Consider the following 5,974-nt stretch of genomic DNA (forward strand, 5'->3'; position numbering starts at 1 on the left):
AAAGAATGAGAATACTTAGCTAAACTGTGTGTTTCTACATTAACAGCATGACTCTCAAAGGTAAAAATACAAGTAAAAGGAGTAGCTCGGCTTCGTAGCTACCCTGGTTGCTTTTCGATATGTCACCCACAACCTGTTTGGAATCTGAGGCAATGACAAAGTTGTGTAGCTCAAGACCTTCTGCCAAAGATATAGCCTAGCGAATAGCTATCGTCTCCAACGTTGCAGGTCATGGAACCCCCTCCCCCACACCCCAGCATCGGAGTGTTAGATTATCGCAAGTTTGGTAATTCCAGTCCACCGACCCACTGCATAATTCTCTCCTCTCGCATCAGCCTGCCCACAAAACTAGTGTTACATGCTTTAAACGGCCACAACCGAAGATCTTACATAGCAGAAGCAAATCACATGCCATAGTGAATAAAGCACCCCGAAATGGTTTCAACTTTAGGTTTTGCCAGATAAATAGTTGCACAAAAGTATCTTAACAGGCATGTACGCAAGTAGTACTTGTTTAAGACTCTAGAGGATGAGATCCAGAGCTCTCAAACAGAACAGGATGGTGTGCAAAGAAAAATTTATTGTCGCTAATCTTATGCAGAGAGAGACTGGATAATGGACGCTGTCAATCTTTCTTGACGAAATCCCGCAGCTTGGTCAGCCAGAGTTGATTGCAGAGTATGTCCTTGCTGATCAAGTACTGGTGCAACAACTTGATGTTCGTGGGAGTGACCCCACGCAGCTCCAGATACTTGCGGAATACCTCCTGTAGGTTGTCATCCAGCTCACTGCGTGCCTCCTGCAGGATCTCATCCAGCTCACCGCGTGCCTCCTGCAGGCTCTCATCCAGCTCACTGCTTGCAGCACATGGACAAAGAGCAATTACACAGCAGTTAATCCAAGCTCTCTGCCAGTAATCTGCTGCCTCCTCATATGCATTCATACCTGAAATCAGGATCATCTTCCTCATGTTCTTTGGCCCGTGATGGTGGGTGTCTCACGGACAAGGTATCGATGAAGATGTTGTCATTGTCAGGATAGGCAGTGCAGGTGAATTTAAGGTTTGATCCATCGGCCTTGGAAACCGTGACCCTGAGAGGTATGCTATTGTCCCCTTCGTCTTCATCCGACGTATACCTAGAATCCGAGGATTCCTCCTCGTCCCCATCTGGTTTGAGCATGGAAACCATGACCTCAATCTGCTCCCCATTCAAACTTCTTGTAAGAGTGATGTCTTTAAGCCCCTCCTCTTTGAGGATCTGGAATGGGAAGTCACTCGGAATCCCATCAACCTGTTTTAAGATGGAAGGAAAAATCCAGGTTAGCAACAATAAGAATTGCTCCGAGAATTCACATGAAACCTTGTTCACTACAGATTTAGAAGGAAGAGGAAAAAGGCCGGGAAGTTGATTATTTTCAGTCCTCGAAAAAAGGCAGTACCATGCATTTTTTTTTGAGGAACCAATTAAGAATTTTTTTTTGAGGAATCAGCACCATGCATATTCACAATTAATCATGTAAAGATTGCAGATCTGACGCGAAATAAAAAGGGCGTCCTGATAGGCAAGCCAATATCCTTAATTAGAAAATTAAGATTAATTCTTTCAAGAGGGCGTCCTGGATGAATGCATCAGGAATTCAGGATCATACAAAATCGATAAACCGTTAAGCAATAAGCACGGACAGTAAGGAGATCAATCTCTACATCACATCATTTGTGTCACAACTCACAAGTGCAGGTAACCTGTGAAATCCTCCATGTTCGAGTAAAAACAACAAATAATAGGCCTAGCAGATGCCAGATGGGCGAATTAGATCGGCGAGCGTATATTACCAGGCCACTGTCGCGGGACTGCATCATGGAGTCAATGACGTCGATGACCTCCCCGTCGTGGATGGTGGCGTTGACAGATTCAGCGTGGGCGCGGAGGGGGGTAGCGTTGGCGCGGTGCATCAGGCTGGACACGGTCCGGGCCGGTCCGGTCCTTGACCGAGCCACCCATTGGACCGGCCGTCGGCGGACCGAGCCGGACCGGACCGACCTGCCTCACGGTCCTGTTTGCACGGACCGGACCGGCGGCGCCGAAGCCCGGGCCGGACCGAGAGGACCGCCCATGGCGAGGTGGCGATGACCATGGCAGCGGCGTTGGAACATGGAGGTGGTGGGCGTGAGCTTCTGGGCGGCGACCATGGATGCCAGAAGCCGCCACGGGAGCGAGCCGTCGCGGCCACGAACAGCACATCGGCGATAGCTGCAACGCGCACGCCGTGGTCGTCCAACGTGCCGGCGGTGAAGTGATCGGGCACAAGTCTTTATTGTGTTTCCTTAGCATTTTCTTGGCCGCATGCAAATATGGTAAGACGTGCATGGGCCATCAAATTTTTTGGTGCGAGACTTCCGTGATTAGTGGATCAGCCCTGACGTGAAGTTGAGTCTTAGTCGTGGGCGTAGTGGAAGGAGAAACCGGATCAATTCCGTGAATCGTGGGATGGCAGGAGAGACTTGCGTATCGGATCGACCCCGTCTTTCTTGTTCTTTCCGTTTCTGCAACGCTGCATGAAAGGAAAGGGAAACGGCAGACTCCCACGGTTTAACACGAAAAATACGACTGTCTCTTCTGCGTGGACCACATCGACGACCTTCTCGCCGCCGTGGTCGAACCGCCTCATCTAGGTGAACTGTCTAGCGTTGCCCACGCCGGATTTAGATCCAGCCGCTGGTTCATCTCGCCGGAAGGCTGCCTGACGGAGAAACGGCCATGTACTTTTCGGTCCGACCGAGTTAACCGGGCTAAGACCGGACCGGACCGGCCGATTTTCGGGCCGAAATACACGGCTCGGACTGGCCATTTTTTCCAGCGAGCCAGGACCGATCGGTCCGGTCCCGAGCGGGCCACGAGCGGGCCGAAAAGCCCGCTCGGTACGTCCAGGCTGAGCGGTGCATGGTGACCTCGTCGCGGCAGGAGTCGACCTTAGCGCGGAGGGCACAGACGGAGAAGGAGGAGGAGCTCCGCTTGGTCGAGGAGAAGGTCGCGGCACACTCTAAACTATGTCCATAACTCCATATACATCTGTAAGTAGTTCATGTTGAAATCTCTAAAAGGACTTATATTTAGGAACGGGGAAGTACATAATAAGCAAATATCCATTTCTGAGCCCAGATTCATCTGCACCCGGTCAAGAAAAAATTCATCTGTCAACATTGACTTTCCTCTAGTAGCGAAACCTAGCCGTCACCACCAGGAGAGCCGCTCTTTCCCGTGATGTCTTCCGGCTGCTCTCCTCTGCCGGTGACCTTTTGGTCGTCGGTGGTGAGGAGGGTCGTTGGATCCCGCGTGTGTGGATCGTTTTAGCTTTAGGTTTTAGGGCCCAAGAAGCTTAGGGTTTTTGATCGTTCGACGTCTTGCTTCGGCGGCGGCGACGGCGATGCTAAACAAAGAAGCTTCAGATTCTTCTCCTACGAGGCTATCATCTCTATGGTCGGTGAAGGATCTAGGAACCAGTCTGTTCAAATGGGGATGTTGTGGCGACGGCGGCATCCGTGTGGTGGACATGTGTCCTATGGCTCTGCCGTTGCGACGGTGTCTCCTCCAATGTTGGCGCGGAGCTTGGGAGGTAGTCGAGGAGCGAATGCAGATTGTGGTCTGCATCGACGACATCTGGAAGACGGAACGTGTGCTTGGCTCGTGGTTCGTGGATGGCGGGTATGATTTCCTCCTCCGACGTGGCGGCGGCTCCAAATAACATTCGTGAAGCCCTCACAAAAAAAAACTTCCAGGGATCAAAGATGATCAAAGATTTGATGTTCTTGAAATGTTTCAACAACAAATAACCTTCGTGGAGCACTCACAAAAAACAAAATCATTGCCCAAAAATGCACATAAACTTTGAACAATGATTTTGTTTTTTCAGGTGACAGCTCCTCAAATGTTATTTTTAGCTAAAACTTTGCAGGATCATCAAAAGTTTGATCATGTTTGATGTCCCAAAGTTTCAGATTTTTTAGTTTATTTGATTTTTCGAACTTATTATTCATAGACGGTGTAGGGGCACCCGGGTGCCGAAAATCCTGTCTCATGATTAAACTGCAAACTTGCAAAGTTATTAAAAAAACATATAAACTTGCAATGTGACAAAATCCTGTCGAAACAATATAATTTTTACAAAATAACACTGAAACAATGTGATACAAAATCCCGCCGAAACAAGTTTATGAGACCATTTTATCCTACTTAACGCCCACTTAAACAATGTATCGTTACAAAGTCGATGTATATGAAGCTGAACTTCCGCGACAAGTTTTACTCTACAAAATAAGGCATTCTATTTTTTTCCTCAACCTACACAGTTACAAAAAAGGATCCTAGCTAGTCTAGAGGATGAGTGTCAAAGCTCCGAGAAAACAGAACGGGCCGTTAAAACAATGCGTCTGATCCAATGCACAGGATGGATCAAGACATACATAGTGTTAATCTTTCTTGACGAAATCCCACAGCTTCAACAGCCAGACGAGATGCCTGCGCCTGTCGTCACTCTTCTCTTTTGGCGAAAGGTGGCTGTCCTCGCTCATCATGTGCTCGCGCAACAACTTTGCCGTCATGGGTGTGATCCCACGCACCTCCAGGTACTTATGGAATGCCTCCTGCAGGCTCTTGTCCAGCTCACTGCACACACCAGATCAACAAAGAGAAATAAGCAAGCGGTTAATTCAAGGTAGCTAGTTTTAATCGGTCTACTTACTGGAAATGAGGACCCTCATTGTATACGGCCAGATCATGTTCCCTGCCCTCAGACGCAACCACATCGTCCGCTTCCTCTGCCCCTGTTGACTTCTTCTGCCTTATGGACAAGGTCTCGATGACGATATTATCAGGATTAGCAGTGCAGGTGTGAATTCTAGGCTTGAGCCGTTGGCCTTGGATACAGTGACACTGACAGGAATGCTGTATTCTTCTGGGGAGGTCTCGGCTTCGTCTTCTTGATTTGAGTCTTCCTGCAGACCAATGTCGTCGCGTTTGGGCATGGAAACCAAGACCTCAATCTGCTCGCCCCTTAAACTTCTTGTAAGAGTAATGTCAGGAATCCCCTCCGTTTTGCTGATTTCGAAAGGGAAGTCCTTTGGAATCCCCCTAAGCTGTTTCAAGATGAACAAAAGTATGAGACACGGAGTGTGGCAACAAAATTACAAAGAGGTCAGAGGCATGGTGGGAACTCTCCAGCCAGAGGTGCTACGTCGATGGGCTGACATGCACCTTTACATCAATTTGGTGAAAAAAATGGGCGGTCTAGATGTGTGCAGAAGACAGTTAAAAACAAAGGCCAAAACTTGCAAAACCCTAGCATCGTGCCTTCCTCTCCCCCTCCTGCCATCGTCACTCTTCTCCCCCGTCCCTTCTTCCCTCTCCTGCTCTCGCCTCCCCTAAAGCTACCACACCCCTCATCCTTTATCCGCATCCACAACACTTCTGCTGCCTCACGTCCCACAGCACCGGCATTGCAAGGGTGAAGGGAAGAGTTGCCACGTAAGAGCCTCCAAGCCACTATGGCTGCTTTGGTATTGTGAAGCATGCAAATGTGCTCTCTAGCTATTTTTTGATGACGCTTCTCATGTGTAGTCCCCTTTATCATGCTTTTTACAGGCACATAAACTGCAGAAAAATGTGGACAGAGAAGTTCACCTTTTTTTATGAACCGCGCGGGTCAGTAGCTCCTATGCGACGTTTTTCATGCGAATTGAAAGAAGTGCGGCGTTGTTGGAATGAATGGCTGTGATGCGACGTTTTAGAAGCAAACAATAGCTCCAATGCGACATGGCTCTGTTTAACCATGAAATGAAAAACACGAGGGGTTAGCGATTCGAGTTATGACACGCGGGACCTGACGAAGCTATGTACCTAGGGTAGGGTCATGGACCTGTCCAAACTGCCCTACCCAAGGACATCTCTAGAAGAAATCGCCTTTCAATCGACTTGGA

The sequence above is a fragment of the Triticum dicoccoides genome, chromosome 3A (genome assembly GCF_002162155.2).
Source record: "Triticum dicoccoides isolate Atlit2015 ecotype Zavitan chromosome 3A, WEW_v2.0, whole genome shotgun sequence".
Lineage (NCBI taxonomy): Eukaryota > Viridiplantae > Streptophyta > Magnoliopsida > Poales > Poaceae > Triticum > Triticum dicoccoides.